Below are 27,019 nucleotides of genomic sequence, written 5' to 3' on the forward strand. Positions count from 1 at the left end.
ACATTTATTGCGACTGAGGTTTCCAAACGCGCTCATTTTCAAGCACTCTGGGATATTGTAACGTAGTCAATAAGACGCGCGGAGTGGCCAGGCGGTTTGAGGCGTCATGTAACGGATTGCACGGCCCCTCCCGCCGGAGGTTCGAGTCCTCCCTCGGGCATGGGTGTACGTGTTTTTCTTCGTATAAGTTAGTTTAAGTAAGTCTAGGCACCGATGACCTCAGCAGTCTGGTCCCTTAGAAATTCACACACCTTTGAACATTTAGTCAATAATATAAAGCTATGACATGCTGTGTAAGAGATTGTTGCACATGTGGTGGCGTGAATTTACCTGCTATTCCATATAGCATTATATAAACATTTAAGTTGAAATCCCCTGTAGCGCGCGTGGTAAATAGTTGAAGCTACAGCAGATGAAATTGCACTACCAAATTAAGCAGCTCTTACACAGCATGTCACAGCTTTATTTTCTTGAGTGGATTACAATATCCCACAATGCCTAGAAATAATCACGTGTCGAAACTGCAATCGCAATAAATAATGTTTTAACAGCTTAAAGAGGAATGATTTTGTTTAATAATTTCACGAAGGCAGTGGACCCAGTCATCATCAAATTTCTACTTCCCATTTGATTAAGGACGAGTGCTTTAGAGGGCCAGTCAAGGTATTCATCATCTTGGAAAATCAGTGGCCTCTTGCGAATTACCCAACACCAAATTCCCATTGCATGCAGTTCTCTTCGCAAAATTTACACAGAAGCTGGTGGAGATGGACCTGCGATCGCTGACAAAAGCAATGCCTGTCGGGTTTGAAACCGACTATCATTAAAAATGTGTTTCGCCCGACTCCGGTCCTTGAGTGTTACGATACCTGTGCCTAGCACGTGTTATAAGCTAGTGGTTGATATACTATTTGTTGCAGACATGTTAGACAGTTCAAATGGCTCTAAGCATTATGGGACTTAACATCTGAAGTCATCAGTCCCCTAGACTTAGAACTACTTAAAACCAACTACCCCAAGGACATCACAGACATCCATGCCCCAGGCAGGATTCGAACCTGCGACCGTAGCAGCAGCGCAGTTCCGGATTGAATCTCCTAGAACCACTCAGCCACAGCGGCCGACTTTGTTAGACAGTCCGCTTTAATACACCAATAAATCGATCAATATCATTCACACCGGAGTAAACAGCAGATAGCTCCCTTGTGCCATTCTGTCACGTCCCTACGTCGACTCATCTTGCTGCATTGACTGCATACATTCCTTCGCCATATACGTGCGACATGACATTACAGCGCCTGGAGCGATCTAGAGCCTCCAAAACTACTAGTGTGCCCTTCTAAGGGGATGCACCGCGAGCTTATATCAGCCTATTTATATCTGATTCGAGGCAGCATATCGGTGCCTAGTCAATACGCAGACAGGTGTCTCAGTTTGTGATAAGCCGGCAACACTTGCGGCGCAAGATTTGTATCTGGAAATTAGTGTTCGCTGTGGCACCTCTCGTTCTGAACTGAAAGGCGTTAGCATCCCGAATTGGTAACGAGGCCATCTAGTGCTAATATCTTATCCGCTTTGGCGGCTCAAGTGTTTATGCACAGTCTGAACAGGACCTCACTAGATAAATCAGTGCCACACGCTCAGCGACAGTTCTGAAGTCGAGCACTCGCTATCACATCCACTTTACGGGTGTCTACGAATAGTCTCCGAGGTCCGATATTTGACGTCTGATCAGTTTTACAAATAGGTGTACCCATTTCATATGGACCAGTCTGTTCTCGGTTTCCTGTAGGCTGCACGCTTTAACGCGGACCATTTACACAACACGTTCTGGCTTAACGGGCCAAGCTATCGCTTAATGTTGTGCTTGCGTAAACAGCGCGACACGTTCCGTGGGAGCGTGACATCCCAGATATGAAAAAAAGCCACTAATTGATCCAGAATCGTCATCAAAGAGATGTATAAGCAACAAAAGTAAAGCAAAAAAATCAAGTTTATCATCTGTAGAAAACATAAATTTCTTTTTGCACTGTGCGAGAAGTGTATGGGCCGCTCACAAAATTATTAACGGATATTTCTTCCGTTATTGAGTCTGGATATAGCGTTGCCGAACGATTACCAGCAGAAAATGAAGGAGGACGTAAATAAACGCCACTAGAACTACACAAGATAATAAACATCTAACACATGACGTAAAACTACACAGTATAATAAACATCTAACGCATTACGTTAAACTATCCGTCTAGAAACGCAAGTGTCCAAGTTGAGAAATGCTAATGTTTCTGTCCACAGTATGTATTCTGATGTAACAATTTTAAGCCTAATGTCATACAGAGGTAATATCTGAACATAGTTACCGTATGCTGCATATTACATGTTTCATTAACTATAGATCTGTCATTGAAGAGAGCAGGCAGTCACAGAAAAACTGAATCTACTCAAAAAGTGTGACACAATTAGACATAAACAAAATATAAAAAACAGCAACTACGTACTAGTACCCCAGTATATTAGAGGTAAGCAGAATTTTATTTTCATGCAAGTAAACAATCACTGAGTGGGACGGGACTGTGGTGAAACACGTTTGGGGAAACATACACACACACACACACACACACACACACACACACACACACACACACAGTCGTGCTTTAATAGAAGCCGACTGTGTTAATCATATTTAATACATGCACGGGCACGGAGCTTAAACAATCCGAGATGAACACCAGAAAATATTTTTCCGTTCGCGGAATCGACGCAGTGCTTTCGCCGCACCAGCGTAGAGCTATGCTTGAGCTTGTGCGCGTGTGTAAAGTTTTAATCTATGAGACTGTGGCTGCTCGAGGCTTGTTTGATGTCACACATTTCGTGTGTTGACCCGCTGTCCGTTGGAAAGTAGTCAGGCGAGGTCCTTGCAGTGTTTTCGCTCGCGGTCTAATGGGCCGTGCGCTACTCACCGGTTTCATCTTGGGCTTGGTCGTCGCTGTAGGGTGCTGGCTGCAGGCAGTCCACGACCCGATCATCGGCGTCGGCTTCGGCGTCCCACACCCAGACGCCGCCCGCGTCGAGAGGTTCCAGCTCTGCCATGGCGTGGCGATCTCTGCAACACACCGGCACACACTGGCGTTATCAGGGAAGCCGCACTAGCCTTTCCCCCATGCGCGCCGCCAGCACCGCGGATTCATACGTCACACACAGCCACTAGCTTCCCGTGACGCCAACAAGGCCTAAATAAATTGTTCAAATGGCTCTAACAAGGGAACCTCCCCATCGCACCCCCCTCTGATTTAGTTACAAGCGTTCGATCCCACCCGTCGGCTTTGACTCGTGACGTAAGGCTGTTGTGGTGTGTGACGTCACGGCGCAGCGGGATTTAGTTTGTATGAGTGGCGTGTTTGTAGGTGTCGTTTTGACGCGATCGGTGACCAGGGACGGCTGTATGTGGAGATGTCGTATGGATAACAGGTCAAGGGAAGTGTTCGATCCCAATGGTCCGCAGCTCGTGGTCGTGCGGTAGCGTTCTCGCTTCCCACGCCCGGGTACCCGGGTTCGATTCCCGGCGGGGTCAGGGATTTTCTCTGCCTCGTGATGACTGGGTGTTGTGTTAGGTTTAAGTAGTTCTAAGTTCTAGGGGACTGATGACCATAGATGTTAAGTCCCATAGTGCTCAGAGCCATTTGAACCATTTCGATCCCAATGTGTGGCTGTGAATGTCGTTATCGGGAGATGTTTTTGAGCTATATAGGTCAAGGGAAGTGTTAGGTCCAAATTTATGGGATCGGGAGTTGCTGTTGAGCTATATAGGTCAAGGGAAGTGTCCGATTCCAGATGATATTGTGTTTAGTGGTGTTTGAGGAGTTCTGTGATGTCGGTTTTTTTCGTCGTTTTGCGTGGAATAGTACGGGAGTGCGTGTCTAAATTTGTTTATATTTAGTTTGTCCCAACCCAAAAACCCCCTGTTTCCCGCGCGTGTCCCGTTAGTGTCATTAAGCTTTTTGTGGAACGTGTGTGTGTTTGTTTTTCGATGTATTTTCGTCCTCATAATGTGTACGTAACGACTTTATATGCGCCATATTGGAATCGTGGTTTATGGTCGTTTCCGTCATATTTGTGACGTCATGGGTCAAAGTCGACGGGCGGGATCGGACGCTTCCGTATTTCCGTTGGTGCAGTGGATAGGCCTTGAAAAACTGAACACAGATCAATCGGGAAAACAGGAAGAAATTGTGTGAACTATGAAAAAAATAAGCAAAATATACAAACTGAGTAGTCCATGCGCAAGATAGGCAACATCAAGGATATACTTGGAAGGATAGACAGCATTGGTCGTATATTTTTGTTTATTATCGCAAAATCGATATTCGGTCACTTAGTGACCATCTTCAGTGCTGTAATATACAGGGTGATTCAAAAAGGATACCACAACTTTAGGAATTTAAAACTCTGCAACGACAAAAGGCAGAGCTAAGCACTATCTGTCGGCGAATTAAGGGAGCTATAAAGTTTCATTTAGTTGTACATTTGTTCGCTTGAGGCGCTGTTGACTAGGCGTCAGCGTCAGTTGATGCTAAGATGGCGACCGCTCAACAGAAAGCTTTTTGTGTTATTGAGTACGGCAGAAGTGAATCGACGACAGTTGTTCAGCGTGCATTTCGAACGAAGTATGGTGTTAAACCTCCTGATAGGTGGTGTATTAAACGTTGGTATAAACAGTTTACAGAGAATGGGTGTTTGTGCAAAGGGAAAAGTTCGCAGCCCAGGAAAATCGACTCGCAGAGCTAGCAGAGAGCTGCAAATTCATATTTCAGCAGGATGGAGCGCCACCACATTGGCACTTATCTGTCCGTAACTACCTGAACGTCAACTACCCGAGGCGATGGATCGGCCGCCAGGCAGTCCGTGACAGAGCACTTCATCACTGGCCTCCAAGAAGCCCTGATCTTACCCCCTGCGATTTTTTCTTATGGGGGTATGTTAAGGATATGGTGTTTCGGCCACCTCTCCCAGCCACCATTGATGATTTGAAACGAGAAATAACAGCAGCTATCTAAACTGTTATGCCTGATATGCTACAGAGAGTGTGGAACGAGTTGGAGTATCGGGTTGATATTGCTCGAGTGTCTGGAGGGGGCCATATTGAACATCTCTGAACTTGTTTTTGAGTGAAAAAAAAACCTTTTTAAATACTCTTTGTAATGATGTATAACAGAAGGTTATATTATGTTTCTTTCATTAAATATACATTTTTAAAGTTGTGGTATTCTTTATGAATCACCCTGTATAACTTAAATTAGTAAGCACTGGTGTCAATAAGCTTACGGCGATCACATGGACTCACATGAGTCTATGTGATCGCCGTAAGCTTATTGACACAAGTGCTTACTAATTTAAGTTATATATTACAGCACTGAAGATGGTCAATAAGTGACCGAAAATCGATTTTGCGATAATAAACAAAAATATACGACCAATGCTGTCTATCCTTCCAAGTATACCCATTATCTGGTCGTGGTGCACAGGACACTATGGAGTCGCCAATCAATAACATCAAGGATAGTCTGAGATCAGGAGCGCCGTGGTCAAAAAATGGCTCTGAGCACTACGGGACTTAACAGCTATGGTCATCAGTCCCCTAGAACTTAGAACTACTTAAACGTAACTAACCTAAGGACATCACACAACACCCAGTCATCACGACGCAGAGAAAATCCCTGACCCCGCCGGGAATCGAACCCGGGAACCCGGGCGTGGGAAGCGAGAACGCTACCGCACGACCACTTTTTTTTTATCTCATTGTGTTCGCTTTTGTTCGTTGTGTCTGCTCGGGGCGGACGTCGTAAGTCATTCGTTTTAAGTTCGTTGATGATCGATTCACTCAGTTTTTTTTATTACAGAGGGCACGTAACCCTCTGACCGAACACGCTGAGCTACCGTGCCGGCTGGAGAACGCTACCGCACGACCACGAGCTGCGGACGCGCCGTGGTCCCGTGGTTAGAGTGAGCAGCTACGGAAACGAGAGGCCCGTGGTTCAAGGCTTTCCTCGTGTGAAAAGTTTAATTTTTTATGCAGCCTATACAGGACAGAAGGATCGGTCATTGTACAATTTTAGTGTGGGAGTAGACGTGATTACCATTCCTCCAGGTAGTACACATCTTGTGCAACCGTTAGATGTGTTTGGTTTTCGGCAAGTGAAATACTTTGTGAAAAGATTCTATGATTTTGCTATGCTGCACAGGTACACGGAGCAGTATTGTCTACGTGATCGTGTGTCAATTATCAAAGTTCAGGCATTCACACATAATCTACTTCGCTCTCCAAAATTCCAGGACATGTTCAGATCTGCTTGGACAAATGCAGGATTTGACGGTCTACACATGGAAAAATTTGAAAACGTTAAAAGCATGTTTTAACAGAGCACAGGGAAAACTGTGCGACTGTGGAACTGTTGCATTCATGTGTTGCAGTTTATGTGACAAAGTCTTACGTTTTCATCACTTTTCTGGGAGTGATTATCACATCCACAAAAAAACTTAAATCGGGCAAGGTAGAAGAACCTTTTTACCCATTCTCCTAGTATACAAGTTAGGTGGGTCGACAACATATTCCTGTCATGTGAAGCACATGCCGTCATAAGTGTCGTATAGAATATATCAGACGTGTTTTCCGGTGGAGGAATCGGTTGACCTATGACCTTGCGATCAAATGTTTTCGGTTCCCATTGGAGAGGCACGTCCTTTCGTCTACTAATCGCACGGATTTGCGGTGCGGTCGCAAAACACAGACACTAAACTTATTACAGTGAACAGAGACGTCAATGAACTTTGCGAAAATAAAGAAAGTGAACTTTTCACTCGAGGGAAAACTTGAACCAAGGACCGCTCGTTCCGCAGCTGCTCACGTTAACCACGGGACCACGGCGCTCCTGAGCGCACACTCTCCCTGATGTTGCCTATCTTGCGCATGGACTACTCAGTTTGTATATTTTGCTTATTTTTTTCATAGTTCTACACAACTTCTTCCTGTTTTCTCGATTGATCTATGTTCAGTTTTTCAAGGCCTATCCTCTGTGCCAACTCATAACTAAACCAGAGGGGGATGCGATGGGGAGGTTCCCTTGTAAGTACTATGGGACTTAACAGCTGAGGTCATCAGTCCCCTAAACTTAGAACTACTTAAACCTATCTGCCCGAGGCAGGATTCGAACCTGCAACCGTAGCAGCTGTTCCGGATTGAAGCGCCTAGAACCGCTCGCCCACCGCAGCCGGCAAGACCTTAATATACCTACTGTTAGAAAAATCTAGACGTTACGTGACAGCTCAGATTATCAGGATTTTTCCATGAAAGATATTGCAGACAGTAGCACACTCATAATGTGAATGTTTGTATGGCCACCTTCCGCAATAGCTTTACTGTATCAATTACTATTTGGTGTTTTATTTTTTAGGTTTACTCCCATTTTAGAGAGTATTACATAGGAGACTTTTCGCTTTTATTGGGAAAGCGTAATGAGTGGTGTTTCCGTAAATATTGCGTACGTAAAACGTTTCCTCATTTTGATTCTTACAGATTAATAAATAACAATAAAACAAAATTTAAATAAAACAAACAAGATGATACAAATATTTAGGAAGTAAGACAACTGAAGGTGGAAGAAGTAAAGAAGAAATAAAAACAATGAACTAGAGAATTAAAAACTATGTTCGGGAATAAAAGAAAAACATTTCGTTCGAACAACACAAATTTTGAAGTGAAGGAAAAGGTGGTTAAAAGCCGTATTTGCAGGTTAGCGGCTGTGAAACACGGACAATTATGGTGCTAGGGACGCCTGATAAAGTCAGCAAAGTGATCAGATAAAATTACCAGAATGAAATTCTATAAAGAATTACTAAAGAAAGGTCATTTAAGAGAGCAATAGGACGAAGAAGACACGAATGGATTGGTGATACAATACGGCACAAACATTTCCTTGTAAATGTCCTACACAGAACATTAATCTACATCTACATCTACATGGATACTTTGCAAATCACATTTAAGTGCCTGGCAGAGGGTTCACCGAACCACCTTCACAATTCTCTATTATTCCAATCTCGTACGAGCTCTGATTTCCCTTACTTTATCTTGGTGATCGTTCCTCCCTATGTAGGTCGATGTCAACAAAATATTTTCGCATTCGGAGGACAAAGTTGGTGATTAGAATTTCGTGAGAAGAGTCCGTCGCAACGAAAAACGCCTTTCTTTTAATGATGTCCAGCCCAAATCCTGTATCATTTCTGTGACACTCTCTCCCATATTTCGCGATAATACAAAACGTGCGGCTTCTCTTTGAACTTTTTCGATATACTCCGTCAATCCTATCTGGTAAGGATGCCACACCGCGCGGAAGTATTCTAAAAGAGGACGGACAAGCGTAGTGTAGGCAGTCTCCTTAGTAGATCTGTTACATTTTCTAAGTGTCCTGCCAATAAAACGCAGTCTTTGGTTAGCCTTACCCACAACATTTTATGTGTGTTCCTTCCAATTTAAGTTGTTCGTAATTGTAATACCTAGGTATTTAGTTGAATTTACGGCAATTAGATTAGACTGATTTATCGTGTAACCGAAGTTTAACGAATTCCTTTTAGCACTAATGTAGATGACCTCATACTTTTCGTTATTTAGGGTCAACTGCCAATTTTCGCACCATTCAGATATCTTTTCTAAATCGTTTTGCAATTTGTTTTGATCTCCTGATTTTATTAGTCGATAAACGACAGCGTCATCTGGAAACAACGGTAGACAGCTGCTCAGATTGTCTCCAAAATGGTTAATATAGATGAGGAAAAGCGAAGGGCCTATAACACTACCTTGGGGAAAGCCAGAGATCACTTCTGTTTTACTCGATGACTTTCCGTCAATTACTACGAACTGTGACCTCTCTGACAGGAAATGACTAATCCAGTCACATGACTGAAACGATATTCCATAAGCACGCAATTTCACTACGAGCCGCTTGTGTGGTACAGTGTCAAAAGCCTTCGGAAATCCAGAAATAAGGAATCGATCGGAAATCCCTTGTCAATACCACTCAACACTTCATGTGAAAAAAGAGATAGTTGTGTTTCACAGGAACGATGTTTTCTAAACCCATGTTAACTGTGTGTCAATAGACCGTTTTCTTCAAGGTAATTCATAATGTTCAGACACAATATATGTTCCAAAATTCTGCTGCATACCGACGTTAACGATATGGGCCTGTAATTTAGTGGATTACTCCCACTAACTTTCTTGAATATAACATTACAAGGAAAGATAGACCGAGACTGGTATTTTTAAAATAGACTATGAATAGTATAGAAGCCTCTAACAAGGGAATCTCACCATCGTACGCCCCTCAGATTTAGTGGTAAGATGGCCCAATGGATAACCCGTCAAAAACTGAACACAGATCAAGCATGAAAACAGGAAGAAGGTGTACTGAACTGTAAAAAAAAATAAAAATAAAAACAGTGAACTGTTCAAGCTTAACACGTGGAATATAGAGGGAGGCTTAACAGCCCTGGCGTCGTGGTTAAGTGCTTATGTTGTTAGCTTGCAAAACTCCTTGGTGCCACTTAATACGAGGCGTGTTTTTTAAGTAAGTACCGTTTTGAAATTAAAAAAAAAGACGAGCTAAGATATCTCAATAATTTTATTTTTACATGAAAGCCTGTACCTTAATCTACTTTTCTACATAATTTCCGTCAATATTGAGGCACTTGTTATAACGTTGTACCAGTTTTTGAATACCCTCGTCATAGAAAATGGTTGGTTCAAATGGCTCTGAGCACTATGGGACTTAACATCTATGGTCATCAGTCCCCTAGAACTTAGAACTAATTAAACCTAACTAACCTAAGGACAGCACACAACACCCAGCCATCACGAGGCAGAGAAAATCCCTGACCCCGCCGGGAATCGAACCCGGGAACCCAGGCGTGGGAAGCGAGAACGCTACCGCACGACCACGAGATGCGGGCTCTCGTCATAGAAATCTGCCGCCTGACTTGTTAACTACTGCAACACCACTGTTTTGATTTCGTCATCGTCTTGAAGACGCTGACCGCCCAGGTGTTTCTTCAAGTGCAGGAACAGATGGCAGTCACTGGGCGCAAGATCGGGGCTGTACGGAGGATGATCTAGAGTTTCCCATCAAAAAGATGTGGTCAGATCTTTGGTCTGATTCGCCACATGCGGACGGGAATTGTCTTGCAGCAAAACGATTCCCTTGGTCAACTTGCCACGTCTTTCGTTCTGAATTGAACGGCGTAGATTGTGCAATGTCTTACAGTAAGCTGCTGCATTGATTGTCTCATTACGAGGCAGAAATTCCACAAAGCAATACTCCTTTTCTGACCCAAAAAACTGTGCACATGATTTGAAAGTTGGTGGTAATAATATATGCTCTACATTCTCGGTGAAGATTGGATTTCGGAATTTAGTGAGCAGCCCCTTCTGTTTAGCGCGTCGTCTGTCTGCAAGTGTGTCCCACTTCAAACTTTCTATGAGATTTGTAACGCTCTCGCGCTGGCTAAATGTACCAGTAACGAATCTTGCAGCTCTTCTTTGGACCTTCTCAATCTCTTGAATCAGACCCAACTGGTAAGGGTCCCATACAGATGAACAATACTCTAAGACTGGACGAGCTAACGTATTGTAAGCTATTTCCTTTGTTGAAGGACTGCATCGCTTCAGGATTCTACCAATCAACCGCAATCTAAGAGTTCGCCTTACCCGTTACTTGTGTAATGTGATCATTCCATTTGAGATCATTTCGAATGGTCACACCCAAATACTTGACTGATGTTACCGCTTCCAAAGACTGCTCATTTATTTTGTACTCATACATTAATGGGGATTTTCGCCTTGTTACACGCAGTAGGTTACACTTACTAATACTGGGAGATAACTGCCAGTCGTTAGACCACGCATTTATTTTCTGCAAATCCTCATTGATTTGTTCACAACTTTCGTGTGATACTACTTTCCTGTAGAGTACAGCATCGTCGGCAAACAGCCTAAGGCCGCTGTCAATACCATCAACCAGATCGTTTATGTAAAGCGTAAAAAGCAGAGGACCTATTACGCTGCCCTGGGGCACACCTGAAGTTACTCTTGTTTCTGTTGAAGTTACCCCGTTCAAGACGACATACTGCTCCCTGTATGTTAGAAAACTTTCTATCCAACCCCATGTGTCATTGGACAGACCGTCAGCGCACACTTTTTGTAGCAAGCGACAGTGCGGAACTGAGTCGAAAGCCTTTAGAAAGTCGAGAAATATGGCATCAACCTGGGAGCCGGTATCTAGAGCCTGTTGTATATCATGCACAAAGAGGGCCAGCTGTGTCTCGCATGACCGCTCTTTTCCTAAAACCGTGCTGGTTTCTGGAGATGAGCTTCTCAGAGTCTAGAAAGGTCATTATGTCTGAACACAAAATATGTTCCATGATTCTACAACAAACCGATGTCAGAACTTTAAGTTATAGCACTTAAAAAATCTAAAACCTTATTTATGTATTTATTATTACTAAGCAAAATATAATTATCGGAGTATTCAACGTATTCGTTATGACAATGGCAATGTTAATCCGGTAAACAAAATAATTTTATGCGTAACATTAGTATTACTATAAGCACCAAAATAGCTATCATGTGTATATCACACATTGAATTATTTTTCTGAAGAATTAATTTTATTCGGAAGTTTGTCATTCTATAAGTAATTTACTTCAAGTAACTGAAAAACTCAAGGCAACTGTATATGAAATTTATTTTAGTAAGCGACAATGCTTTCAGCGTTTCAATTTTCAGTTGCGTTTTTCTGATGTCCATATTTTGTTCATGCTTGAAAAATCTTTCTCTACAGGTGTACTAATACCTGGAAGTGAAATGGTTCAAATGGCTCTGAGCACTATGGGACTGAACATCTGTGGTCATCAGTCCCCTAGAACTTAGAACTACTTAAACCTAACTAACCTAAGGACATCACACACATCCATGCTCGAGGCAGGATTCGAACCTGCGACCGTAGCAGTCCCGCGGTTCCGGACTGAGCGCCTGAACCGCTAGACCACCGCGGCCGGCACCTGGAAGTGATAATCCACATTCCACTACCTCAGAAAAGTTGCTGAATGATAACTTTTGAGAGGAGAAATACTGAAACATTTCTGCCTGTCTGAAATTAATTTCTTTTCCCTCGATATATTCCTCTGAGAAATTTTATCTGCAGTAGCAATCTATTTAACATAAACAAATTCGCTGAAAATGCCACTATCATCGATATCTGTTGAGTCACCAGATGCATTTCTAATCATTGGCTTACATATTTCAACATCATTCTATTTTAGGACATTGTTAAGCAGGATCCATAAAAATTTCGTTTTGACATCTTGAAATTTTACGGAACTGCCGAAACAATGCACATCACACTCCGACTGTCACTGAGTCACTGAGTGAATGGAATCGATTTGTTGAAGTGAAGCGCGGGAAACAAAAAAAATGCTGGACCGTGAGGCCACTTAGATCATTTGTTTTTCGTAACGAGTTTTGTCTATAGATAACATAACTTTCGTTCTTAGCAATTATGGACATACAGATTTAAATATTATACAGCATAACACAGGGAATGAAAAAAAATGCTACTTTCTAACAAAACGGAACAAATGGCGTCCCGACGAAATCTTTCGGGACACCGGGACCGTAACTTGAACAAACGGTACTGCCTCGTGCAAAACGGGACGTCTAGTCACTTTAAATTAGATTGAAAAGCAGTATCAAGAAAAATTGGTGTAAATGGTTACAAGTACTCACAAATAACGAGTTTAAAAGTGAGAATTTGTGACATCGCTAACGGTGTGTGATCGAAACATTACTTCAGTACGGAATTAAACATGATAACAGAATATTTGCTTCAAGTAGTACACTGCATCGCTCATGGAATGCTGTAAAATTCAAATAACAGTTTATGTCGGCACAGAAGCCGGTTCTTACAATGTTTATAAAGCCGGGCAGCCAGTCTTTGATACTAATTATCCCTGAAGTGTACATGATAGAAAGACACAAAATACAAAGCAAAAATCACATCGCTGTTATTTGGTACCACACTGTTCGCCCCAGAGAGTGTTTTGCACATCGTTTGATGCATGAGAGACGATTAAACGATTTATCGAGTGTTCATAGTTCCAACCAAATCTTCTCGCGGGTGCGCGATGAGTATCATAGTCCAAAGTCTGTTCCTTGTGCAATTAACAAACCTTGACTAGATTTAATATGCTGTCTAGCATAGAGTTTATGACAATCGTCTGCTCTTTAAATCTGTCTCCACTTCACTCGCAGCGTGCTGCTACACAGAGTTACTAGCTCTTAGACCATACCAGATTTCACTACTCACAAGTGGTGTGGTGAGTGTCACATAAGAAAAGAACGTTCATTCTCCCGTTAACACACAATACAGAAGGTGTCAACACTAGCAGCAGTGTTCAACATGTCTCTGATGGGCACAAATTATGATGCAAGTCCATATAGAGTGTTCACGCTCTTTGATGGTTCAAATGGCTCTGAACACTATGGGACTTAACATCTGTGGTCATCAGTCACCTAGAACTTAGAACTACTTAAACCTAACTAACCTAAGGACATCACACACATCCATGCCCGAGGCAGGATTCGAACCTGCGACCGTAGCAGTCGCGCGGTTCCGGACTGAGCGCCTAGAACAGCGAGACCACCGCGGCCGGCTCACGTTCTTTGACAACGGTGTGATAACTACATGCGTCATATGACCCTGTGCTGCCTCAACGCTAGTAGTGAGTTTACTCTGGGTAGACTCCCACACAGGTTCGTACATGTATCAGGTCAACTGAAAGCCTGCCTGATAGTTTAATATGATGACACGGGATCAATGACCTTTGCGGCGTTGCCTCACAGTCTGCAGGGCACCGGAGCTGGCGTTAGCAGAAGTAGGTCAACGTGACGTAATCTGTTGTGCTCGAGGTCAATGGTTCAAATGGCTCTGAGCACTATGGGACTTAACATCTATGGTCATCAGTCCCCTAGAACTTAGAACTACTTAAACCTAACTAACCTAAGGACAGCACACAACACCCAGCCATCAGGAGGCAGAGAAAATCCCTGACCCCGCCGGGAATCGAACCCGGGAACCCGGGCGTGGGAAGCGAGAACGCTACCGCACGACCACGAGATGCGGGCTGCTCGAGGTCACTTGGAGTGAGTCTTCACTTGGAGCAGAAAAGTAGTTGGGGTTGCACCTGTACCTAAGGGCTCGCCACGCGATGGCAGAAAACTCGTTTCGTCTGCTGGCAGCTGGGGCTAGTGGCGCACTGGCAATGTGACACCCCTCTTTGTCCTCAGTCATGGACAGATACTCTCGTCCGGTCAGCTGTAGCTGGCCACACCCTCATCTCAAGTCTTCATGTTGTCACCTCTCTCATGTTGGACGTAGCTGCCTTTGAACAGTTGTACCACTAAACATCAGACAGTACAGAAATCTTACATAAAACTTTTTCTTTCTTTCTTTCTTTTGCTACCGCCTTTATCCCGCATTGTGCGTAGGGTCGGCAGGGTTAAGTACAAAATTGGCATGGTTAATTTTAAGGGGTGGCAGGATGGCCTTCCTGCCGCCACCCCATATCCCCCGGGACGGAAGTAGTGTACCACAGCTGTCTGAGTTTAGTGTAAATCGTGAAATAGTGTGAATGTGTGTCAAATGTCTGCGAGTCGTGTAACTGAGGCGGGACGTGGGGACCAGCCCAGGTTTCACCTATTAGCATGTGGAAAACCGCCTAAAAACCACATCCAGGCTGGCTGGCACACCAGCCGGCACGCTTATCCGATTCCAGGAAGCGGCGCGTTAGCGCTCTCGGCTACCCTGGCGGGTTAGAAATTTTACATAAAACTTGTGCACAGGAAAACCGTGTATACATAATAAAAGATTCTCACAACCACAAATCATGCAGCAGTGGTGCTAATCACGGCTGTGGACCTACAATGAATTTTATAAAAATGGTTCAAATGGCTCTGAGCACCATGGGACTTAACATCTGAGGTCATCAGTCCCCTAGACTTAGAACAACTTAAACCTAACTAACCTAAGGACATCACATATATCCATGCCCGAGACGGGATTCGAACCTGCAACCGTAGCAGCGGTGCGGTTCCGGACTGAAGCGCCTAGAACCGCTCGGCCACAGTGGCCGGCAATGAATTTTACATTTGAATAAGTATACAAGAAAAGATGCGGCTAGAAGGCCTCAAAAATTTAAAAAAACTGAATAATGAACAAGTACTGTGGCGTTAAAAACTATGAGACTTTAACTTATGATACACTACCAATTTTACAAAACATCTGCAGCAGTATTTTCGGCTCTATGGCCTTAAAACTTTCAATCATGAATAAATTTATGTTAATCCGGTTCAAATGATGGCTCTGTGGCCTCAAAAATTTACAATTGAGTAAGAACTGACGCTGTTAGGCCTTAAAAAAAAACAACTCTAGTACTGTGACTACTATGCTTATTAAATATTTTAAGAATGTGTGTAAATTATATTCTAATGTGACTTGGGTTCCATGCCCAGAAAAATTTTATTACGACAATAAAACCGACAGAAAATCTAAAGGATATATCAGTTAATATTTACAATGAATCTCACTGAAAAAGCCATCGGTCATTAACAGTGATACTAACAGGTAGCAGACATGCAATTGGTGATGAATAACATTCAGTTTCATTATTAAAGATACAATCCTACCGTTATTGGAGCCTCCTGCAATCAACTACTGTGATTGTTAAGTAAGTGATTATAGTCCCGTAGTTCCATGTTGGGAATTCATATCTCTTTTTCTCTGTCTTTTCCTTTCTTTTCTCGTTTAAAATACTCGTTTTTAATCAAAAAAATATTTTCATAGGGCAATGATAACAAACGTACCATACGTTTAATAACTTCACGAAGCATAATTTTTTTCTTAATCCTCTATTTAAAATTGCAAAAACTTGTTACGAATACGTCCTGGCCATACCTACACTACTGGCCTTTAAAATTGCCACACCACGAAGATGACGTGCTACAGACGCGAAATTTAACCGACAGGAAGAAGATGCTGTGATATGCAAGTGATAAGCTTTTCAGACCATTCACACAACGTTGGCGCCGGTGGCGACACAGACAACGTGCTGACATGAGGAAAGTTACCAACCGATTTCTAACACAAACAGCAGTTGACTGGCGTTGCCTGGTGAAACGTTGTTGTGATGCCTCGTGTAAGGAGGAGAAATACATACCATCAAGTTTCCAACTTTGATAAAGGTCGGATTGTAGCCCATCGAGATTTACCGTATCGCGACATTGCTGCTCGCGTTGGTCGAGATCCAATGACTGTTAACAGAATATGGAATCGGTGGGTTCAGGAGGGTAGTACGGAACGCCGTGCTGGATCCCAACGGCCTCGTATCACTAGCACATCGAGATGACAGGCACCTTATCCACATGGCTGTAACGGATCGTGCAGCCACGTATCGATCCCTGAGTCAACAGATGGGGACGTTTGCGAGACAACAACCATCTGCACGATCAGTTCGACGACGTTTGCAACAGCATGGACTATCAGCTCGGAGACTATGGCTCCGGTTACCCTTGACGCTGCACCACAGACAGGAGCGCCTGCGATGGTGTACTCAACGATGAACCTGGTTGTACGAATGGCAAAACTTCATTTTTTTTCGGATGAATCCAGGTTCTATTTACAGCATCATGATGGTCGCATCCGAGTTTGGCGACATTGCGATGAACGCACACTGGAAGCGTGTATTCGTCAACGCCTTACTGGCGTATCACCCGGCGTGATGGTATGGGGTGCCATTGGTTACCCGTCTCGGTCCCCTCTTGTTCGCATTGACGGCACTTTGAACAGTGGAATGGCTCTGAGCACTATAGGACTCAACTGCTGTGGTCATTAGCCCCCTAGAACTTAGAAATACTTAAACCTAACCAACCTAAGGACATCACACACACCCATGCCCGAGGCAGGATTCGAACCTGCGACCGTAGCAGCAACGCGACTCGGGACTGGAGCGCCTAGAACCGCACGGCCACCGCGGCCGGCTTGAACAGTGGACATTACATTTCAGACGTGTTACGACCCGTGGCTCTACCCTTCATTCGATCCCTGCGAAACCCTACGTTTCAGCAGGATAATGCACGACCACATGTTGCAGATCCTGTATGCACCATCCTGCATGCAGAAAATGATTGACTGCTACCCTGGCCAGCACATTCTTCACATCTCTCACCAATTGCAAACGTCTGGTCAATGGTGGCCGAGCAGCTGGCTCGTCACAATACGCCAGTCACTACTCTTGATGAACTGTGGTATCGTGTTGAAGCTGCATAGGCAGCTGTACCTGTACACGCCATACAAGCTCTGTCTGACTCAATGCCCAGGCGTATCAAGGCCGTTATTACGGACAGAGGTGGTTGTTGTGGGTACTGATTTCCCAGGATCTATGCATCGAAATTGCGTGAAAATGTAATCACATGTTAGTTCTAGTATTATATATTTGGCCAATGAACACCCGTTTGTCATCCGCATTTGTTCTTGGTGTAGCAATTTTAATGGCCAATAGTGTAGCTTCCACTCGTTTCAAGTCGTAACCTAGGAATCTTCTAGGCACGAGAGCGGTGAGCATACCCGTGGTACCCACTCCACACAGAGGAACTAACAACTATCGCCAAACGCCGTGCAGGCGACAACTGTCATAATTATTTATTCCGAGAAAGGCAAAGAAACCCTCCTCGCGGAAACACACTTCAGGCGTTGGAGAACTGAGAACTTTCTATTTTCTTATCTCGTCTCTCCGATGTACTGCCAGTACTGTACGTCTTATTCAGTCACTCCTCTCCACCAAAGTACTTCTTGTTAGTTGCTTACGCTCAAAGATAGAGGATACATAGCTACTGAACTTCAGTTATGTTTCCTCGGGGTTTCCCATTTTTAGAAGATTTCTACAGTTATCAGAGCCCAATATAGGGGACCTTTCCATGCGGCTCACAGTAAGTAAAAGCAGTCTCGAATCTGAAGGTTGTTTTGACAACACAGTGCTTTACTAGGCATGATCCTGTTGGAGGTGGTGTGACTTTGTCTTCCTCCGACTTTTGAACTGATTTACCCAGCCAGTTGCAGGAGAACTTACAGTTTAATATGGATTCCGAACCACGGTGCAAATCGACATTTTTCAGAGGAGACAGGGCAAGCTAAGTTTTCAGCCTTAGCCGGCCGCTGTGACCGAGCGTTTCTATGCGCTACAGTCTGGAACCGCGCGACCGCTACGGTCGCAGGTTCGAATCCTGCCTCGGGCATGGATGTGTGTGATGTCCTTAGGTTAGTTAGGTTTAAGTAGTTCTAAGTTCTAGGGGACTGATAACCTCAGCAGTTAAGTCCCATAGTGGTCAGAGCCATTTGAGCCATTTTTCAGCGTTAACTCTGCAGCAGATAGGTGATAACCTCTCACAACACGTAAAGGTGACGCGCAGACTTTGTTATCATTACAAAGTAAATGGTAGTGACATGCTGACGCTTAATTGGCGCCAGTCTCTGGTGTTTTGCAGCCCGCCCGTCAACATGAGCGTATCTCGGTGCTGTTATCAGCAAAAGCTTCTGCGGTAACTGTGAAAGCCGTATAATACAAATCTGAGGCAGTTACGGCGCCAGGTCCGGATTCATCCATTATGTATGGCGTTACAGCGTGACAAACAAAGTGTTGCGATACGCGCTTCGTGTTAGTCAGGCGCTACTTGCTACTCAGAAACGACGTTTCCTGTGAAAAGACAGCGCATGTTTTACAGAATGAGGAGAGCAGTCGCTCGTATTAATACAGAAAGGAGGTAAAAAGAGGGGACGGGGGGAGTGGATTATGTGACCATTGTGGGCGCGAAGGAAGATAAGCAATCAACAAACCAACTTGTGACCCAGTAAAGTCGAATGGTCTCACACATGGCTGAGAGATACAAGCTTTAGCGGATAGATAATTTACCCAGCGTACACCATTACCCTCGCTACTCGGTCCTTGTCATACAAAGTTAAACTAATGCATACCTTGCAGTCATGAACGTAGCAGGAAGGCAGGGACACCTGCACCTTCCCGCAGATGTTTTACTCGTCACTTAATTTTAGAAATAACTGTCTCAACTGCACATTTTGCTTCAACAAAAAACAGTGTGCTTCTAGTATGCGCTACGTAAATCCGCGCGGGATTAGCCGAGCGGTCTCAGGCGCTGCAGTCATGTACTGTGCGGCTGGTCCCGGCGGAGGTTGGAGTCCGCCCTCAGGCATGGGTGTGTGTGTTTGTCCTTAGGATAATTTAGGTTAAGTAGTGTGTAAGCTTAGGGACTGATGACATTAGCAGTTAAGTCCCATAAGCTTTCACACGCATTTGAGCATTTTTTTTTTTTTTTTTTTTTTTTTTTTTTTTTTTTTTTTTTTTTGCTACGTAACTTCGGTTCGTTTGGTTATCATTCTGTTGTCGGGAAATTATGCCGCCGGCCGTGTGACCGAGCGGTTCTAGGCGCTACAGTTTGGAACCGCGCGACCGCTACGGTCGCAGGTTCGAATCCTGCCTCGGGCATGGATGTGTGTGATGTCCTTAGGTTAGTTAGGTTTAAGTAGTTCTAAGTTCTAGGGGACTGATGACCTCAGCAGTTAAGTTCCATAGTGCTCACAAGGGAACCTCCCCATCGCACCCCCCTCAGATTTACTTATAAGTTGGCACAGTGGATAGGCCTTGAAAAACTGAACACAGATCAATCGAGAAAAAAAGAAGTTGTGTGGAACTATGAAAAAATAAGCAAAATATACAAACTGAATAGTCCATGTGCATGATAGGCAACATTAAGGAAAATGTCAGCTCAGCAGTGCCGTGGTCCCGTGATTAGCGTGAGCAGCTGTGGAGCGAGAGGTCCTTCGTTCAAGTCTTCCCTCTAGTGAAAAGTTTAATTTTTTATTTTCAATTTATGTCACAAACTCTTATGTTTTCATCACATTTTTGGGAGTCATTATCACATCCAGAAGAAAACCTAAATAGGGCAAGGTAGAAGAATCATTTTACCCATTCGCCAAGTGTACAAGTTAGGTGGATCGACAACATATTCCTGTCATGTGACGCACATGCCGTCACCATTGTCGTGTAGAATGTATCAGACGTGTTTTCCTGTGGAGGAATCGGTTGACCTATGACCTTGCGATCAAATGTTTTCGGTTCCCATTGGAGAGGCACGTCCTTTCGTCTACTAATCGCACGGTTTTGCGGTGCGGTCGCAAAACACAGACACTAAACTTATTACAGTGAACAGAGACGTCAATGAATGAACTGACATATCATAGCTTTGCGAAAATAAAGAAAATAGATTTCTCACTTGAAGGAAGGTTTGAACCAAAGACCTCTCGCTCCGCAGCTGCTCTCGCTAACCACGGGACCACGGCACTGCTGAGCTTACACTACCCTGGATGTTGCCTATCTTGCGCATGGACAACTCAGTTTGTATATTTTCCTTATTTTTCCATAGTTCCACACAACATCTTCCTGTTTTCTCGATTGATCTGTGTTCAGTTTTTCAAGTCCTATCCACTGTGCCAACTTATAACTAAATCTGAGGGGGGTGCGATGGGGAGGTTCCCTTGTCAGAACCATTTATTTTGAAATTATGCCGGGGATAGTTCCAGCATTGTTTGTCAGTCAAGGAGGTGTGAACATCGCAGGAAAAGAGCCACTTCCTCATAGGGGTGCAATATACTAGCCTGACATCCTGCCGCGAATTCCCACAACGACAGCCCTTCACCACCTGCACAACAGTTGCAGGACCAAGATGATCCACATATGCTTACCCAGCCTGCTTTGCAGTAGACGACCGCGGGTTACTGTAGGTATGTTCATCTATAATCCATCTATGGACAGAAAGGCGTAAGTTAAAAGAAGAAGTGCCATTCTCTGCTCTAGGAAAGAAGAAAACTGTGTGGAATTTCAAGACAGGAAAAATATTCTCTCCAGGACTTGCAATTCGCAGAAAATGAATGTGGTGCAACACGTTCCTTCTAAGAAACATGATAGAATACAGAGCACTACGTATCCGCAGAGTTACGCATTCTGCAGTTGAGGTGAAGAGCTTGCGGAATAACATGTACACTACTGGCCATTAAAATTGCTACACCACCAAGATGACGTGCTACAGGCGCGAAATTTAACCGACAGGACGAAGATGCTGTGATATGCAAATGATTAGCTTTTCAGAGCATTCACATCAGGTTGGCGACGGTGGCGGCACCTACAACGTGCTGACACGAGAAAAGTTTCCAATCGATTTCTCATATACAAACAGCAGTTGAACGGCGTTGCCTGGTGAAACGTTGTTGTGATGCCTCGTGTAAGGAGGAGAAATGCGTACCATCACGTTTCCGACTTTGATAAAGGTTGGATTGTAGCCTATCGCGATTGCGGTTTATCGTATCTCGGCATTGCTGCTCGCGTTGGTCGAGATCCAATGACTGTGGGTTCAGGAGAGTAATACTTAACGCCGTGCTGGATCCCAACGGCCTCGTCTCACTAGCAGTCGAGATGACAGGCATCTTATTCGCATGGCTGTAACGGATCGTGGAGCCACGTCTCGATCCCTGAGCCAACAGATGGGCACGTCTGCAAGACAACAACCATCTGCACCAGCAGTTCGACGACGTTTGCAGCAGCATGGACTATCAGCTCGGAGACCATGGCTGAGTTTACCCTTGACGCTGCATCACAGACAGGAGCGCCTGCGATGGTGTACTCAACGAGGAACCTGGGTGCACGAATGGCAAAACGTCACTTTTCGGATGAATCCAGGTTCTATTTACAGCATCATGATGGTCGCGTCCGTGTTTGGCGGCATCGCGGTGAACGCACATTGGAAACGTGTATTCGTCATCGCCATAGTGGCGTATCACCCGGCGTGATGGTATGGGGTGCCATTGATTGCACGTCTCGGTCACCTCTTGTTCGCATTGACGGCACTTTGAACAGTGGACGTTACATTTCAAATGTGTTACGACCCGTGGCTCTACCCTTCATTCGATCCCTGCGAAACCCTACATTTCAGCAGGATAATGCACGACCATATGTCGCAGGACCTTTACGGGCCTTTCTGGATACAGAAAATGTTCTTCTGCTGCCCTGGCCAGCACATTCTCCAGATCTCTCACCAATTGAAAGTGGTAGCCGAGCAACTGGCTCGTCACAATACGCCAGTCACTCCTCTTGATGAACTGTGGTATCGTGTTGAAGCTGCATGGGCACTTGTACCTGTACACGCCATCCAAGCTCTGTTTGACTCAATGCCCAGGCGTATCAAGGCCGTTATTACGGCCAGAGGTGGTTGTTCTGGCTACTGATTTCTCAGGATCTATGCACCCAAATTGTGTGAAAATGTAATCACATGTCAGTTCGAGTATAATATATTTGTCCAATGAATACCCGTTTATCATGTGCATTTCTTCTCGGTGTAACAATTTTAATGGCCGGTAGTGTAAGACTGGGCAGACGTGATCTTCTTGTTTGAGTTCTACATTGTTGAACCGCAGAGGATTTCGTCTTGCGTCTGTGAGGTCTACCGGCTGGGGAGACAGCCACCGTCGCTAGCTTCATTATACATCGAGCCCTCTTATTGTGTAGCGGAAGTTTCTCCGCTACCGACATCTCCCCCCCCCCCCCCCCTTCTCCTCTCCTTTCCTATTCCATTCACTAATGGCGCGGGGGAAAAATAATTAACGGTAAAGCTCCATACGCCCTCTAATATGATTAATTTTCACTGCGTGTTGACTTCTTAAGACTATGTAGCTGGAACTAATATATTATCCGAATTTTCTTGGAACGTACGCTCTCGAAGTTTCAACAATAAACCTGTCAGTAATGTACAACACCTCTCTGTAGCCTCTGCCACTTGCATTTGTTGAGCATCACAGCAAACGATTCCGAGAAGAAATCCACCGCTCATCGTTGGATTTTCTTTATCTTCTCTACTAAATCGACTTGGTAAGGGTCCCAGACTGGTGAATAATTTCCAAGAATCGGTGGAACGAGTGTTTCGCAAGCTACTTCACTCGTGGACCCTGATATTTCCTTAAAATTGCCAAGCGACTCTCAATCTGGCAACTATTTTTGCTAGTATTTGTTTTATCTCGCCATTGTACTTTAGGTCGCTATGCGTGGTTACTCCAAGGTATTTTACGGTAGTTACGGTTTCCAGTGGTTGTCACTTATAGCGTAATCGAGGAGTGGAGGATCCCTTCTTCGATTTATGTGCAACATGTTACGTTTATTTATGTTCATCGTCAGCTCCCGGTCCCTGAACCAGTTGTCCTCTTGCATTTCGCTATAGTCTGCTGGTGTTGCAAACGTCCTATAGTAACAGCTTCGTCGGCGAATGGCTTACTGAGTCTGCCACGTTTTCCACTAACAAGGGGAGGCCGCCAATTGTGAAATTCAGATTCGATTCATGCTGCGCATAATAAAAGCTCATGGCCAGAGGTGTAATGTGGCAAAGCACCAAGATGCACTTCTCAGCCGTTGTCGAGAAAATATATATATATATATAATTTGAAATACAAAAAACTAATATATATATATATATATATATATATATATATATATATATAACTATTAATGAATTGCTTATGCATGTTGGTAAAGGCGGATCGCTCTCCAATTCTACCGCCGCCATTTTTCCGTTTGTTTAACAGGGTGTACCAAAGCTCTCCCGTCCGCACTGATTTTCGACGATGTTATAAGTTGCGCTAGGGACCGCATCTACCTTCTTTCGAAGTTAGCAGGCAACTACGCTGTTATGCGGCGGCTCGTTTCGGCCCATTCAACATCTGTCCTTCAAGTGTAACGAGCGAGTAACGGAGTTTATATTTCATACCTGCCACAGCGAATTTGTGTTCGTGGGGTCTCTATTCTAATTCGAACGTTTGACCTACGTTATACGTATTCGTTTCGGAATATCGTTTCTACGTCTTCCGTTAACTATACGTGGTTAACATTATGAAGATAATTAATAACATTTGTGAAATACAACTTTGTTTGCGGAAAACATAATGATGTTCGAAGTCGCCAGTTTTTCCACGACAAACAACTTTCAACAACTTATTATATGCATAATAGTTGCAACTGATTACCGGGATATATATATATGAATTACAAAAAACAAATACTAAAAAAAAAAAAAAGTTGCATAGTGCGATATTCGATCCGGCGATCTTCGGATTACAAACTCGAGCGCTTAGTGCTGCACCACGACACTGTGGAATATTATTAATCGTAGAGAGTATTTCTCCGCAACGGTTTCTTTTAACTGTCGATTTTCTCGACAACGGCTGAAAAGTGCATCTTGGTGTTTTGCCACATCACACCTCTGGCCATGAGCTTTTATTATGCGCAGTATGAATCGAATCTGAAATTCACAATTGCCGGCCTCCCCTTGTAAGACTCACTTAGGGTACTTCCAAAATAACCTTTACATTTGTTGATTTTGTGCCGTTAAGAACGACCCTTGCTGACTGCAAGGAAGTCCTGTATGTTGTCACAAATCTGGTTCGATACTGGGGAAGCTGGTTCTTTGTTCACTGACCGAATATGTATAGAATGCCTTACGGAAATCAAGGAACACGGCATCAACCTGAGCTCCTTTGCTCTCGGCGCTCTGCATTTGATGAACGAATATACACTCCTGGAAATTGAAATAAGAACACCGTGCATTCATTGTCCCAGGAAGGGGAAACTTTATTGACACATTCCTGGGGTCAGATACATCAAATGATCACACTGACAGAACCACAGGCACATAGACACAGGCAACAGAGCATGCACAATGTCGGCACTAGTACAGTGTATATCCACCTTTCGCAGCAATGCAGGCTGCTATTCTCCCATGGAGACGATCGTAGAGATGCTGGATGTAGTCCTGTGGAACGGCTTGCCATGCCATTTCCACCTGGCGCCTCAGTTGGACCAGCGTTCGTGCTGGACGTGCAGACCGCGTGAGACGACGCTTCATCCAGTCCCAAACATGCTCAATGGGGGACAGATCCGGAGATCTTGCTGGCCAGGGTAGTTGACGTACACCTTCTAGAGCACGTTGGGTGGCACGGGATACATGCGGACGTGCATTGTCCTGTTGGAACAGCAAGTTCCCTTGCCGGTCTAGGAATGGTAGAACGATGGGTTCGATGACGGTTTGGATGTACCGTGCACTATTCAGTGTCCCCTCGACGATCACCAGTGGTGTACGGCCAGTGTAGGAGATCGCTCCCCACACCATGATGCCGGGTGTTGGCCCTGTGTGCCTCGGTCGTATGCAGTCCTGATTGTGGCGCTCACCTGCACGGCGCCAAACACGCATACGACCATCATTGGCACCAAGGCAGAAGCGACTCTCATCGCTGAAGACGACACGTCTCCATTCGTCCCTCCATTCACGCCTGTCGCGACACCACTGGAGGCGGGCTGCACGATGTTGGGGCGTGAGCGGAAGACGGCCTAACGGTGTGCGGGACCGTAGCCCAGCTTCATGGAGACGGTTGCGAATGGTCCTCGCCGATACCCCAGGAGCAACAGTGTCCCTAATTTGCTGGGAAGTGGCGGTGCGGTCCCCTACGGCACTGTGTAGGATCCTACGGTCTTGGCGTGCATCCGTGCGTCGCTGCGGTCCGGTCCCAGGTCGACGGGCACGTGTACCTTCCGCCGACCACTGGCGACAACATCGATGTACTGTGGAGACCTCACGCCCCACGTGTTGAGCAATTCGGCGGTACGTCCACCCGGCCTCCCGCATGCCCACTATACGCCCTCGCTCAAAGTCCGTCAACTGCACATACGGTTCACGTCCACGCTGTCGCGGCATGCTACCAGTGTTAAAGACTGCGATGGAGCTCCGTATGCCACGGAAAACTGGCTGACACTGACGGCAGCGGTGCACAAATGCTGCGCAGCTAGCGCCATTCGACGGCCAACACCGCGGTTCCTGGTGTGTCCGCTGTGCCGTGCGTGTGATCATTGCTTGCACAGCCCTCTCGCAGTGTCCGGAGCAAGTATGGTGGGTCTGACACACCGGTGTCAATGTGTTCTTTTTTCCATTTCCAGGAGTGTAGTTAGCTAAGCTTATCAGGATCTCTGGTCATGGAACCGTGCTGAACTTTACAGAGAATATTTTTCTTTTCCAAGAACGTGTGATTAAGCGCATCTGTCCGATTGCCTTTCTTGACAACGGGAATGACCTGCGCTTTTTCCAGTCGCTATGACCCCTTCGTTACTTCGGTGCTCTATAATAAACTGCTGTTAGAAAGGGAGCAACTTCTTTCACATATTCCCCGTAGAATTTGACAGGTATCTCATCCAATCCTGCTGCCTATCCAGTCTAGAGCAGTTTTATTGATGTTTTTCTTCATAGCAAATTTCATATACGGCATTTCGGCATTCGTGCCCTGGGTGGAAAGAGTAACAGTATTTCGGTTTTCCACGGTGAAACAATTTCGGAATACCGAATTCGTTATTTCGGTATTGCCTCTGTCATCTTCAGTTTCGGTGTCGATATGGTCACTGAACAATAAAATAGGTTATTTCTATCTGCTTACTGACTTTATAAAGACCAAGAATTTTTAGTCAGTTTCCTTGGCACAATTTTATTTTAAAATTCATTGAATACCTCTCGCATCTATCTCCTCACGCTCATTTTTGCTTCTTTCAGCATGTTTGTATGTCAAGCTTTGGGTTCACTTAAACAAAATCTGGTACTCTCTGTGCTTTCCTAGGATCTTTTAAACACAGGTACTGAATCACGGCGGGTCTTTTCCGTCCTTCGCAATCTGGCTCAGCACATACTTCTCTAAGGCATGTTGTTCAGTGCTTTCTAATTTTACCCTTCTTGGCTTCACGTCTTCGTCCTCAGAGCTGAATATCAGATG

At 44.6% G+C, this 27,019-nt stretch overlaps 1 long non-coding RNA gene across 1 annotated transcript in view; it reads right to left on the reverse strand.

Moving 5' to 3' along the window:
* The window catches only part of LOC126249552 (uncharacterized), a 447,450-nt gene that overhangs the window by 129,384 nt on the left and 291,047 nt on the right, over positions 1 to 27,019 (reverse strand). Inside the window, exon 2 of the long non-coding RNA XR_007545611.1 lies at positions 2,960 to 3,102. This is a non-coding gene — a long non-coding RNA (uncharacterized LOC126249552). The remainder of the gene's footprint in view (positions 1 to 2,959; positions 3,103 to 27,019) is intronic.

Source organism: Schistocerca nitens, chromosome 3, assembly GCF_023898315.1.
Source record: "Schistocerca nitens isolate TAMUIC-IGC-003100 chromosome 3, iqSchNite1.1, whole genome shotgun sequence".
In the NCBI taxonomy this organism is placed as follows: domain Eukaryota; kingdom Metazoa; phylum Arthropoda; class Insecta; order Orthoptera; family Acrididae; genus Schistocerca; species Schistocerca nitens.